At 41.9% G+C, this 14,028-nt stretch overlaps 1 protein-coding gene across 13 annotated transcripts in view; it reads left to right on the forward strand.

The window, feature by feature from the left end:
- The window catches only part of ZBTB20 (zinc finger and BTB domain containing 20), a 503,318-nt gene that overhangs the window by 279,007 nt on the left and 210,283 nt on the right, over positions 1-14,028 (forward strand). The window contains exon 6 of one of the 13 annotated variants that reach the window (XR_012676362.1): positions 4,337-5,007. The exons of the other annotated variants lie outside the window; for them this stretch is intronic. The gene's annotated coding sequence lies outside the window, so the exon portion shown is untranslated. Of the gene's footprint in view, positions 1-4,336; positions 5,008-14,028 lie in introns of those variants that run through there. 13 annotated transcript variants of the gene reach the window in all.

Below are 14,028 nucleotides of genomic sequence, written 5' to 3' on the forward strand. Positions count from 1 at the left end.
ATGATGCACAGCAGGGCTGTGCTGGCACGGGGCGCTGCTGAATCATTTCCGTCCCTTGCTGGGGGGACCAGGGAGGCCAACATTAGCAGCTCACCCCGCATCCCAGCTGCAAGCTCAGCTCAGCCCAGTTGTGCAGGGAAATAACAGGACTCTTGAGAGAGTTTGTGATCTCCAACCTGTGAATTGCTTTTGGAGGTCCCGTACCTCATATGTTTCTTTGACTGTGGAACATGTCTTGTGGCTTTCAGCTGTATAGAGATTGGGTATCGTGCATGGCTTTACAGGCAGGAAGGCTAGTTGCTCTTGATGTAAGAGAATTAAAAGGGTAAATATTGGTTTTGTTGGTGGTTAACTTATCGTTAGTGAGCTTTTACCTCTGCCCAGTTATTTTATCAATTAGGTACTTTAGTAATTAAGTTATCTGCAATTTAAGCAAATAAGAAAGCTGAAATCCCAGATACATTGAAATCAATGGTAACTGTTTCCTTTCTGGGTCCATGATTTCATCCTAAATATTCAAGTCATTGAGGTAGGATTGATTAATATCTCTTATTACTTTCTCTTTCCAGTGCTTACCACTCTCTTGAAGGCTATAAAATCATAAATTATGTGGAATTTCAATAAAAATGTATGCAGCACAAGCAGGTTATAGAGAAGAACTTGTAACATATTTGAAACTTTTTTCCTACTCTGCCTTCAGAAAACTCCCAAGCAACACAAATAATGAAGTAGTTCATTTTAAAGACTTGATTCTGGGAATACTGTTGAAGCACTCAAAAGACAGAATTGCTAAGCACATCTTTAAGAAAATATATGTAATATCTTAACATGATTATAATTTTAAGCTAGTTTTCTATAGTAGTTCAAGCTATAACCCCTTGAAGTGATAGAATGTAATCATGCCTTATGATCATGCTTGGCATGGAAAATGAACGTATGCAAGGCTTCGGCTTAGATTAACCATGCGCCACAGATGTGTTCAATGAGCCCGTTTCCTGTTTCGCTTTATAAGCCCCCCCAATCCAATCCTTTAGAGACATTTTTATCTGCTAATAAGCATAATTACAGTCATTCCTGCTGTCTTTTATAAAATTATACAACATCTATTTAGTCAGTTGTGGTGTTTAAGGCCGCTAAGTTTCCCTGACCAGAATCAAAGCTCTACTGGCAAATATTTCTTTAAGACTTCAGCAGCACACCTGGTCTCCCAGTTCTCTCTGTGATAGATCATTAGTCTTTGATGAGCCATTTACCGCGCAGAGGTTTGCACCAGATATGCAAAAAGTTCTGTTTCTCAACTCTATTCACTTCATACCATTTACGATTGCATAGAGAGGATCCGATTTTCCTCCGAGTCTTGCAGATGTGAATCTAGACCCTGAAGCCTGGAGGGTTTCAGCACTCTACATATCTGCAAGGGGAAATGCAGGTCCAAGGGGTTTAAAGCAGAGAAATGGGGTGCACGGTGTCTTGCAAATTGGATGAGACCCTTCCAGAGGAGTGGAAGTGCACTGAGGAAACTCTGCTGTAAACGACACATCTTGAATGACCTCAAGGGAAAGAGGACGTCTTGCAGGCCTTCTGCTCCAGGTAGCTAATGGGGCTACATCTAACTTTAGCCATCATTTCTTCTGTAAACCATTTGAAAACTCCTTTTTTTGCCTTCTACCATGTTTTTAAGCTACAAATAATCAACACAATTTGATTAATATATCCGGAGACTGGAATTTCATTATATATTCTGATGTTACATATAAAGTGTCTGACGCTCAGGGCCCGTTCCCTATTTTAAGAGTTGAGCATATCTTTTTAAATCAATAGGAATTTTGCCATTGACTTGAATTTAAATTGTTGAAAGGGCTCTTGTTTTGGGAGAAGATATCTAAATGTTCCAGAATAAGCACATCTGCTAGCCAGACATCACTTCAAAATCCTGAGTTTAGTAGAAAGTTTTAAAGGCTTTGTGGGAAATAATGGACTGCTCTGGGGAACTGCAGAGTATTCAGATTAATCATCTAGACAGAAGTTTGTGAGTCTAGGGACTCTTCAGTACAGAAATGCTGGAATCATGAGCAAAATGTTATGGTAGGTCACTCAGTTCTACGAAAAAGGAATATCATCCTTTTAACTTGCAAAACCCCACTGTCTAAAGGTGTGTCGGAGTATAATAGTTCAGGCAGGGGCAGCACCAATAAAAACTGTGACTGTTACTAAATTCACCCTCACTGGTATTTGTTCCGTGCAACTGCTGCTTCCTCTTCCTAATTCACATTATAGCTGAGGTTTTTTTGTTTATCCACATGAATAGACAAGCTCATGAAATGGTCTCAAGCAGCAAATGGCTTTGGAAGGCAGACAAAGTGAACTAATCTCCAGTTTATAAATGTATGGCGATGCTGAAAGAACAAATGCTTCAGCAAGCAACTTTAAAGAGGAATTGGGGTGTGGAGTTTCTGAAGGAAAGGAGTTGGAGGTGACAGAGCACTATACGGCCTGAGCACAATGACACACTGAGTAGAGAAATTTGATTATATAAAGAGGGATAATAGATGAATCAACTAGAAAAACAGACACCAGAGAGAGCGGGGAGAAAAGAAAAAGAAAAGAACCATTTGACCGTAGGAAAATAAAATGAAGAGAACTTCGCAGTTTCCTACTAGCCAGCCTTTGAAACTGAAGAGAGTACATGAAATTTTTAAAAACTCATTTGTTTCTTAGACTGCTGGGGAAAGGAGACTGCAAGGGAAGAAGTGACTCTGCTATCATACAGCTCAAACCCCTTCAAAGGTCTGTCTGGTGTGATAAATAGTGCATAGTCCTTTGTGATCTCTGGATGAAAGTCACGATAGTAAGTCCAAAAAATCGTTCAAAGGCCAGGCCCAGCAATCCTCAGCCCTGATTCAGGCAAAACTGCCATTGTTTCACACATGGGTGTCTGGAAAACAGAGGATACAGGGGCATTGAGCCAACTGTTCTTTTTTTTTCCCCCCTCCTTTTTTTCCCTTTTTTTTTTTTTTATTTATTGTAGAAAAAAAGCTGAATGGCTCTTCAGGGTGGAGGAAATTGTGAGAAAGGGAGGGGGCCACCCACTTGTAATTCAAGGCTGAGTAGATCCTCCACTGCTGTCTTTCCACCTGCCCCCAATTTGCCTTATACTTTGCATCATTCATTTCAGGCCAGTCTTTCAGCCTGAAAGGAGAACTTTGCAGAAAGTTATGGGCAAACGGTCTGAATGGAAACTGTTCAGCAAACTTAATTATAGCATTTGCAGTTAAATGCAAACTAGTAGCAAAGCAGTAGGATTAGCTGGGTGTTCAGCAGAGGGAGGCCAGGTACAAATGCTTTGATACTTAGATGGATCCAAATTAGAATCAAACACCTTTTTAGCATCCTAAAAGAAACAGTCTCACCTCCAGTTCAGGATGTATCCCTTTGGTTTTTTCTCTTTTTTGCCCCCCCTTGCCTGTGTGTACAATGAAATCATAGTCAAAGCAAAGCAAGCAACTATGTTTGGTTCTCCTTAGGGCTATATTGAAATCAATGAAGCATCTTCGTGATCTATTGTTCTTAAAAATGTACACGCTGAGTCACTCCCTCAGCATCATCTTCTTGCAGTTCAGGGTAGAATTTCACCTCGGGTTTCAGTGATTGTTTGGGAGGCTGGGGGAGGATTGCGGCTGATTTCCTTTTCCTTGGGAGTAAGCTTTCCTAGTGCTGGTAACCTTTGCAATTACTAAATAATAAGAAAGGCAGTTATTTGGGTGCCATTCTTTTCAAGTGTTGAAGCCACTGCGAGTTTGGAAGAGCTCAGCAGAACGCCTAACACATTGCAGAGACAGGCTTCATGCTGTGCTTCACAGGCAGTCTTAACTCAGGCAAACTCGCACCGAAGTCAGCTGAGGTTTTCCCTGAGTGATAAATGAGTTAAAAACTGAGGCAAGATCCTGATCTTTTACCCAGGCACAACTCCAACAACTTTGGAAGAGTTGCTTTTGACTTACAGCATTGTAACAGAGATCAGAATCTGGGCTTCAATAACGACTTCAGCATTTGGCCCCACTCCTGTGTTGGCCTTTATTAATTTATTTATTTTAAAAAATGAACAATTGCGTTGACTTTAATAACCTTTACCTCAAAGTTCACTTGAAAGAAAACTAATAAGACTTTTTATGTAAAGGGGGGGGGGGGGAAAACCCTAAAAATAAAAGTTTAGCTATGGTCAGCCAGGGTGGGAAATTCCATTGTGGCTGCAAGCCCATGGCAGGTAGAGTGGAATTTAATGAAGGAAACTGCTGTGTTTTTGTGTCTTTCTGTATGTTTTTCCTTTAAAACCAAGAGCTGGGCAGGCTTCCCATTTGACCTGATGTGACCCAAGCAAATTGCTTCTTATATAAAAACAACTGCAGACTTGGAGAATGTGAAAATGCACTGTATCCTTTTTCCAACTCGGGGAAAATGAAAGCCTGAGAAACAGGACGGCCCTGTCAATACTCGTTGAGCAAAACTATCACTCAGGCTCGATAAAGAGAGATTAGAACAGGCTTCCTTATGCCAGAGGGATTCATTATAAGTTAGATCTCTTTATGTTTTTTTTTTTAAACAGACACACTTACCGTCAGTAAGAGAAAAATCCATTTTTCAGATAATGTTTTTTTGTGAAGGGAGGAGAAAAGAAGTGCTTGTAAAGGAGGAGAGAGAAAGAGAGAGGGAGAGAGGGGGGAAAAAAGGTTTTAACTAATGCACCCAAACGAAAAGAAGTAAATTGATAATTGTTAAAATGTAGGCAAAAAGCCCAGCTTTTAGCTTTTGCTGTAACTTGGGAGAGCACAGGCGCAGGGATTCAGGGTGTGTCTGCTGATATTGTATTCAGATGTGTTGCCTTGGCATGTGTACTGACGGATTTATTTAAAAAACAAAGCAAAAAAAAAAGCATTGTGTGCTCGTGAAATGACTTCATAAAATCCTTCCCTTTATGAATTATTTTGATCACAGGGCTTGTTGTTTAAATTTCTAAAGTACTGTGCTTTTTTTTTTTAATTGCCTTCTTTTCAGAACTGTCTGTTCTCAAGTTGGCACCTTCCGCATAGCAGCATGCAGAGATTAAAGGAGAGGGGAGGGAGGGGAGGTGCGGAGGCTTTCATCAGACCAAGGGGGTGACGTGGTGCATAAGCAAACTCACATCTTCTGCGGGTCACCCCTGAAACGAGTCTGAAGCTCTCAGCCACTCCTCTCCCCTATAGGCATGTCTAATTTGCAGCACCTGCTCCGAGGAGAGACAAGCAAACCCTTGAACTGTCGCATGCTGCCATGTCACAGGAGACAGAATTGACTTTTGTTTGCTGTGTCTTGCTTAAAATGGAGGTGAAGGGCTTCCTACTCAGGAAGGCAAGATGCTGTAATACTTTCCAGGTTCAGTGAGGCCTACCTTTCCAAAACACAGGTTTTGCTTGTGCTCTGTGCACTTCTGACTGTTGCTCGAGGTTTTTTCCTGCTGTGGCTCACGAGTGCAGCTGATAGACACCGTGAGCACTCCCAGCATTGCATGCTAAAGGGGCAACGTACAGAAGGAAACTCTTGACGGTTTTGCTCCAGACATTGTGTTAAGGACCTGCAAAGTCAGAATTAGTCACTTCCCCAAGATCAACATCCACCACCATCATCATACAGATCCTCTATTTATCCAGAAGTTACAATGGTGTTTCCAGACGAGGCATGAAACCTAGGACGTTTCACTGGATGAAAACATGGTACTGGGGATCAGGAGAGCTGGGGTTCAGTCGCTGCTGCTTCTGTATTTGTTGGGGAACATTCACAAGGTCCTTATTATATTTTTTGTTATTTGATAAGAGTCTGAAGTAAGGTAGTACTTCTGACAGCCCTCCAAGACTATTGCTTGTGTAAAGGAGGTCAGAATAGTACTGACCTGAAAAGCGCTGTGAGCTTTTTATTGTAAGGTCATATTTGGAGCATTAGGATTTCCAAAGAAAGGTGGTATTTCTGTCAGGAATGCTTGTATTTTCAGAAGGTGGTACACAGATTCATGAGCCTGGCACTGATTGGAAGATAGGATTAATAGTTTTATGTTATGTGTATTGATTTATTTGCGTCTGTTCTCATTGCCCTGTCTGCTGAGCAAACAGATGACAGCTGCACATATAAATGGGTGTAAGGTGACAGCAAACAATGATTCAGGGTTCTAGGTTATGGTGAAGAAGATGCTGATTCCCATGGAAGCAAAGAATCCTTGTTGGGAACACTGGCGGTGTTAAGCTTTGCCTCAGTCTTTAATGGTAAGACCAGCTGTTCTCAGGGTACCCAGCCCCCTGTGCTGGAAGACAGGGATGGGGAGCAGAATGAAGCCCCCGTAATCCAAGGGGAAATGGTTAGCGACCTGCTACACCACTTAGACACACAGGAGCCTGTGGGGCCGGATGGGATCCACCCAAGGATACTGAGGAAGCTGGCAGAAGTGCTCACCAAGCCACTTTCAATCCTTTATCAGCAGTCCTGGCTAACCAGGGAGGTCCCAGTTGACTGGTGGTTAGTCAATGTGACGCCCATCTACAAGAAGGGCTGGAAGGAGGATCTGGGGAACTACAGGCCTGTCAGCCTGACCTCAGTGCTGGGGAAGGTTATGGAGCAGATCATCTTGAGTGCCATCACACGGCTCGTACAGGACAACCAGGGGATCAGGCCCAGCCAGAACAGGTTCATGGAAGGCAGGTCCTGCTTGACCAACCTGATCTCCTTCTATGACCAGGTGACCTGCCTAGTGGATGAGGGAAAGGCTGTGGATGTGGTCTGCCTGGACTTCAGTAAAGCCTTTGACACTGTCTCCCACAGCGTTCTCCTAGAGAAGCTGGCAGCTCATGGCTTGGACAGGTGCACTCTTCTCTGGGTAAAAAACTGGCTGGACGGCTGAGCCCAGAGAGTTGTGGTGGATGGAGTTAAGTCCAGTTGGCGGCCGGTCACAAGTGGTGTTCCCCAGGGCTCAGTATTGGGGCCAGTTCTGATTAATATCTTTATTGATGATGGGGATCAAGTGCTCCCTCAGTAAGTTTGCAGACGACACCAAGTTGGGCGGGAGTGTTGATCTGCTGGAGGGTAGGAAGGCTCTGCAGAGGGACCTGGACAGGCTGGATCGATGGGCCGAGGCCAACTGTATGAGGTTCAACAAGGCCAAGTGCCGGGTCCTGCACTTCGGCCACAACAACCCCAGGCAACGCCATGGACTTGGGGAGGAGTGGCTGGAAAGCTGCCCGGTAGAAAAGGACCTGGGGGTGCTGGTCGACAGCCGGCTGAACATGAGCCAGCAGTGTGCCCAGGTGGCCAAGAAGGCCAATGGCATCCTGGCCTGTATCAGAAATAGTGTGGCCAGCAGGAGCAGGGAGGTGATCGTGCCCCTGTACTCGGCACTGGTGAGGCCGCACCTCGAATCCTGTGTTCAGTTCTGGGCCCCTCACTACAAGAAGGACATGGAGGTGCTGGAGCGTGTCCAGAGGAGGGCAACAAAGCTGGTGAAGGGCCTGGAGGACAAGTCTTGTGAGGAGTGGCTGAGGGAACTGGGACTGTTTAGTCTGGAGAAAAGGAGACTGAGGGGAGACCTCACCACTCTCTACAACTACCTGAAAGGAGGTTGTACTGAGGTAGGTGTTGGTCTCTTCTCCCAAGTAACAAGTGATAGGACAAGAGGAAATGGCCTTAAGTTGCACCAAGGGAGGTTTAGAGTAGATGTTAGGAGAAATTTCTTTACTGAAGGAGTGGTCAGGCCTTGGAACAGGCTGCCCAGGGAAGTGGTGGAGTCACCATCCCTGGAAGTATTTAAAAGACGTGTAGATGAGGCGCTTAGGGACATGGTTTAGTGGTGGACTTGGTAGTGTTAGGTTAACGGTTGGACTTGATGATCTTAAGGGCCTTTGCCAACCTAAATGATTCTACGATTCTGTGATTTTTTTGCTGCATGGAATTTTTCTGTGGGTAGCATAACTTCCAGGTCCTCGTGGACTTGCTTTTAATTGTGTACAGGAAAGCTCCAAAGAGACAAACAGTGGAAACCCTATTATCTTATTCTAGAGAACTTGCTTCACATTTTAGAGACACTTTGTTCCCAGAAACTCTTTTCCATAGCCTAATATATCTTCATTCTAATATAGAGAAATAAGACTGTGTGTCGAAGTTTACTTCAGGCCCTTTCCCTTTGCAGATTAGACATCACTCTAATCTTCAGACCTGCAGTTTGGCCATTCAACAAGCTTTCCTTGATGGCAGCTCTTCTTGTCCCTTAGTGAGGAGGGTGTATTATGTTTGACATTATGAAATTTACGTAGAACTATACTGATCTAAATGTGCTTTTTTACTTCCTATGTGTAAAGACTAGGACCTCTTTGTGCGTACTCCATCTTGGGCTGGAGTCTAAGCCATCTAACTTTTCAGTATGTATGTCAATCCATTCATCCAGTAACAGCTGACTGTATACCTAGCATGAATTATTTGTTGTAAACCTCATTTTCTGTTGCTCATGCAATTGGTTTTACTGGTCTGCTAAAAGGTATAAACTATCCACACAGATGCTTTTCAGCCTGGGCTGTTTCTGTGGCATCTAATGAAAAGTGCAATATGCACATCAACAAAATGTTGTGGCATTCTTATTGTGCAAACCTGGGGGACAATTCCTACTTTAAGAGCTTGTTGGGACATACAAACGTTTCTGTGAAATGTATCTTTTCTTAAAGAAAATGAAGTAATTAATGCACTCCAGTTTTAGGTTAGTTTTACTGTTTCTTATGGACATTTAGAAATACATAATTTCAGCAGTAGAATGCAGTGCCTAAGCTGACAAATCAGTCCTTTTTTATCATTTTACAGGACAAAGCATTTGACAAAGTGAGAACAGTTTAGGTACACGAGTGTCTTTCTGAGATTTAAAAGTGAAGCACTGTAAAGTGTCTGCATTTTTGACAATGGACTGCAGAACTGTTCTGAATTCCAGCTAAAGGCCTAAGGAAATCCCTAAAAAGAGGTCAAAGGGCATTTGGCAGGTCATGGAAAAAATCCTATTGTGTGTCAGTTCTCCCAGTTTGGGCAGACTGTCACAGGACCATGTCATCATGTGTCATCCGTTAGTCGAGTTAGATAAATTCTCAGCTGCTTTTTTAGCTCATACTCTTTTATTGATCTCAGAGGGAGTTCTGCCCAAGAAAGAAGTGAATAGTGCTTCAGGGTTCAACGCTGGATTTTTATGTTCCTGGTCTTGACCATGTATGTGACCAGATTTCTGAATGAAAGGCAGAACAAAATGAAGATGTTGCTACGTGAAAAGCAGAGTAAGGAATTTCTGGTTTAAAAATCCAAATTAAGGTATCAGCAGGAGATTTGCAGTCTGTTTAGAATATTTCTAATTTGTACAAGCCCATGTGGACCTATTCCTTTCTCATTTAATGGCACACCCAGAACTTCCATTGGCTTCAGTGCAATTATTCTTACAGCTCCGGGAACTTTCCCAATAAGCCTGCACTGAAGACCATTTAGCTAAGTGGGAGAGCTTCCAGTAACATCTGTATGCTCTGGTCTGCGCTTGTATATGCAGGTACTTCTGAGCTAAGTACTACTGAAGATCGTTTATGCTCTTGTTTAAAGGATATAAAACAAATTAAATTCTCTGATCAATAGTACTTTTTCAATGTCAAAAGTAGTAACAACAGGAAAAGGTACCAATAAGAATTATAAAAATTATATGATGGATTCTGCAATTTGCAATATGTAACGGCTCAGAAAGAAGATTTGTTTCTTCTGGAATATGAGAATGTCACTGATTTTGGGACGTCTCGGTTCTACTGGGAACTGCATTTTTAAATGTTGCAATATTTACATTACATATGCATTTTATGTCATATATTTGTTATAGTTTTAGAGCAGTGACAATAACATAAACACTGGTATTAGTATTTTGAATTTTGGTAGGTTTCTTTACATGAAAAAATTCTAACTGAACTTATAAACTTACGTCTTTCTCTTGTGAATACTTATCAATACTTACTATTTAAGTGTGTCACTAATCCTGTAGGACTAAAAATTCAGGAGAAGAGCTAACCAGCTATAAACTGAGTATATGAGTGCATGTTTTCATAATCAGGGTTTTAAATTTTTAAAGAAACTGCACAGGAATTTTATCATCTACTTCAAAAAAACAGGACCACTTTTGGAATAAGAAACAAGAACATTATTCACTAACCTAAAGTAGAGAGGGAGAAAACCTAGACTGTTGAAATTGCAAAATGGACTGAAATGAGAAAATTGTATTTACCCAGTTTGGAATCTGGCAAGTGCACCTGAAATACTTCTTTTTCTTTCTTTCTTATTCACGAAGAGTTGCAGGATTTGAGTTAGGTCTAAAGTCAAAATAAATATGATACCTCACTTAAGAAGAACTTACCTCATTTATTTAAGAATTCATATAAAGCATTCGACAGGGTTGAGTGGTATTTTATTTGGTTAAATTAGGGTTTGCGGTTTGTAAAGTTTAAACTTGGTCCCCTTTTGAGAATGATTTAAGACAGGAATGCTATAATCATCTAGTTATATGACGCTGAAGCAGGTGCAGGGTATGGAAAAACGTTCTTTTCTCCTCCTGTCTGTTCTCTGAAGAATTATTTAATTCTTCTTGCAGGAATCTGTTAAAAGCTTTTCCTAAGGTTCCCCTGTAGGCAGACAATTCGCTGCTGAACCCCACAGGCAGTGCCTTTGGATGCACTGGGAGTAACTTGTGCACAGGCTCTTTCTGCTTCTCCAGGTGGAATGAGAAAAACAGGAAAGTATGCTTAGGGATCCTCTCCGTACCTTTCTTTCGAGTATAGCAGAGATTGGACTGATTGAAGAGTAGCATCACGATCCACTTCTGCAAATGGGAATAACATTACTTTCTGTTGTATTTAAAACAATGAATGGAATTGAGCTGCTTTCCCTCCTATATGAGCATCAGTCAGTTATTCCGATTTTGTTTTTTGAATATCCAAACAAGTGATAAGCGAAAGTGAAACCATCTTGAAAATGGTTTAATTTGTAATAGTTTCTGCTTCTGAATCAAGGCAACTTGAGTTTACTAGGCTAGATGTCCTGTTGTTGGGGAAATAAGCTGTGCTACATTCCTTGCTTCTTTGTTTGTCTTCATGATAGGGGTCCCCAGATGTCTGAGCTTTGAAATTTTTTAAACTCAGGATCATATTCTCTTCTTAGTGCGGATTTCTTCACAACACTTCTGCTAATGTTAATGGGATTCATACATAAAACCCTTTTGTAGATATAGAGGAAGGGATCCCAAATGTTTTATTCTTCCCATCTGTATATTGGGAATGCCATCAGATGAGAAGGAAGAAAAGAGTATCAGTTTACAGCAGAGAAGTATTAGAGGAATTCTCCCAACACACACCTCCCCTGCAGCAAAATAGAAGCATGTGCGTGCAGGAAAAGTCTGTCAAGTTTGGTGTGAGCTGGGATTTAAGCTTCCTCCAAGCTCTGAAGTGCTGGAATCCAGCATTTGGGTCCGACCCATCACTACTTTGTGAGCTGATGGGGTCAAAGTTGCAGCTAAGGGTAAAAGTCCTTCCTGCTTAATCTTGGAAAACTAAAAGTCAGAATTTCAGATTTTTCCCTAAAATAACTGAAGAGAAATGGGCCCTTCCAGAGCATGATTTATTCTCCTCCTTTGACAGACCTGTTATGATGGGACAAATTTTTCTTTACAGGTTCCTGTCTCTATCCACTGGTTAGCAATGTAGACTTTACAGATAGCTAAAATAAGTGAGCTGAATTCTACCCAACATTGCCACACTTGGATGTGTTCAGAAAAATGATAGCAGGTCATCTTCATTTCTAATTTGAGCTTTCCTGTTGAGTTTTCCGTGAGCTGACATTGATCAACTGAAATGGGCCTTTAACTCAGACAGTGATTGGGCTCGCAGATAGCACAGTTTTGAATACAGGGAAATCCTCCATATTTCCAGAGTGGTTTTCTTTTTTTGTCACCTTTTATTCCCAAAATATCTCAGAAATATCTCTGGTATCTCAGAAAACGTTTAAGCATAAGACACCAGGCTGCAGTAATACATATGCATGTCGCCGTTAGATATTGCAATACCAATCTGGTCCTGCTCTTGGGGAAGTTAGTCCAGGAGAGATTAGAAAACTGGGCAATACCTGCACAGTTCAGCACAGTGCGGAGAACCCAAGTTAGCGGTAAACAAACCACCTTGAGAAATGAGAAGCGGCATGGGTATGACAGCATGGCGCTCTACCCAAGCTAATAAGCAGTGCCTCTTCAAAGTATTTATTTGTTCGGGGGCACCATGATGCTCTTCTGCTTTTCGGATCTAGGTTTGATCATCTATATTGTGCTGTGCTCAGCTGGTTGGTTATACAACCCTTTTCTGATTGACATTGGGGCTACCGGTGGAAACGAGAAATAGCATTGCGTCGAAGAAACAGTTCAGTTAGGTGTTTGTAGTTCACAAAGCAGTTTTTCAATATGATGGTGCAATATATTTACAGTTGTGCTTGCGTTTTGTTACCACTTAGGGATATTGTTTATTGTTTTGGTTACTAGCTTTACTGGTTGAATTTAGTGGAGCCCACGGTTTAGTTTTAGGTAGTCCTGTGTGGAGCAGGGAGTTGGACTTGATGTTCTTTATGGATCCCTTCCAACTTGAGATATTCTGTGATTCTATGATATAAGCCCATCAACTAAATCACTGAAGGGAAGGAGAATATTCTGGGAAGGTATGACAAGAGGCTTTGGTTTTATACCTGTCCTTCTAGGTGCATACTCTTGGCCTCCATTGGAGAGGAAGGACTGGGCTAAATGGAGCATCTGCCCCCATATATCCCCATGTTATTCAGGAGACTTTATGTATGTACACAAATACACACACACGCACCCCCCCCAAGCCTTTCAGTCTCCCAAGTGCTGTGGGTAATTATTATCGTCCCTTTTCTAATAAATAGGTAAGTGGAAACAGACTTTTCCTATGACATGGGTGGCAGGTCCCAGCAACATATAGGTCGAGAACCCAGAGCCTCTTGGTTCCTGGTTCAGGTTCTAGTTCAGTTCCTCTTACTTACGCACACATCCTTCCTGCTTGAATGCTTTGGTATACATCATAGGGGCAACTTGAACTGTCTAGCCAGGAGACGGAAAAGGATAGTTCTTCAGATAGTCCCTCACTATATGTGATTAGACCGCTATATGGGACTGTTAAGAGAACAATGTGAGAGGAGGGCATGTAATTGCTAGTCTTCCCGCCCAGATGGCAGGAGTGCTACTTTCATGCTTTCCAGTTGTTCTTTGCAAGTCCGGTAGAGAAAGAGTTGAGCCTGCTCATGGAACAAGTCCCAAGTATGCAGTGCTGCTACCATGCCAAATAATTGCATGTTAGTCACTTTATATTGTGTGTGCGTGCTCAAATATGTGCAGATGTATTGTACGTATAGTTTATGTATAAATATATGAAAGTATACAAGTGTACCTACATGTACCCAAGGGAAGCACTGTATTTAGCAGCTTCACTTCGAATGACCTGGGAGTTAAGGCTTGAAGGTAATTTGAATATCCGTTGCAGTCCTCCTTTCTTCTCTGTAAAAGGACCATGTATGTTATATATCCGCCTTGCAAATTTGTTCTTTCCAGACACTTTTGAATGATAGGATGAGGACTGTATTTGTCTTAAAGAAGTATAAGTGATCTGAGCAGTTATTCCTATGATAATGAAAACATGTTTCAGATACAAGAAAGAGTTCTGCTAATCCTGGTTTCTAGTAGTGCTATCTCTGACAATGTTTTCCTTTTGTGGCCTTGAGTAGATCACATCACCCCTTTGCCACTGTTTTCTCATCTCAAAGAGCCATTGTGAGCCTTGACTAATAACACTTGGAAGGATTTTTGCAAATGAAAGCTAGTTGTGAAAATGCATTGATAGAAAAGCAAATAGTATGATCCTAGACTGGTGTTTTCCATAGGCATCCTGATGAACTTTACCT

This window comes from Calonectris borealis, chromosome 1 (genome assembly GCF_964195595.1).
Source record: "Calonectris borealis chromosome 1, bCalBor7.hap1.2, whole genome shotgun sequence".
Lineage (NCBI taxonomy): Eukaryota > Metazoa > Chordata > Aves > Procellariiformes > Procellariidae > Calonectris > Calonectris borealis.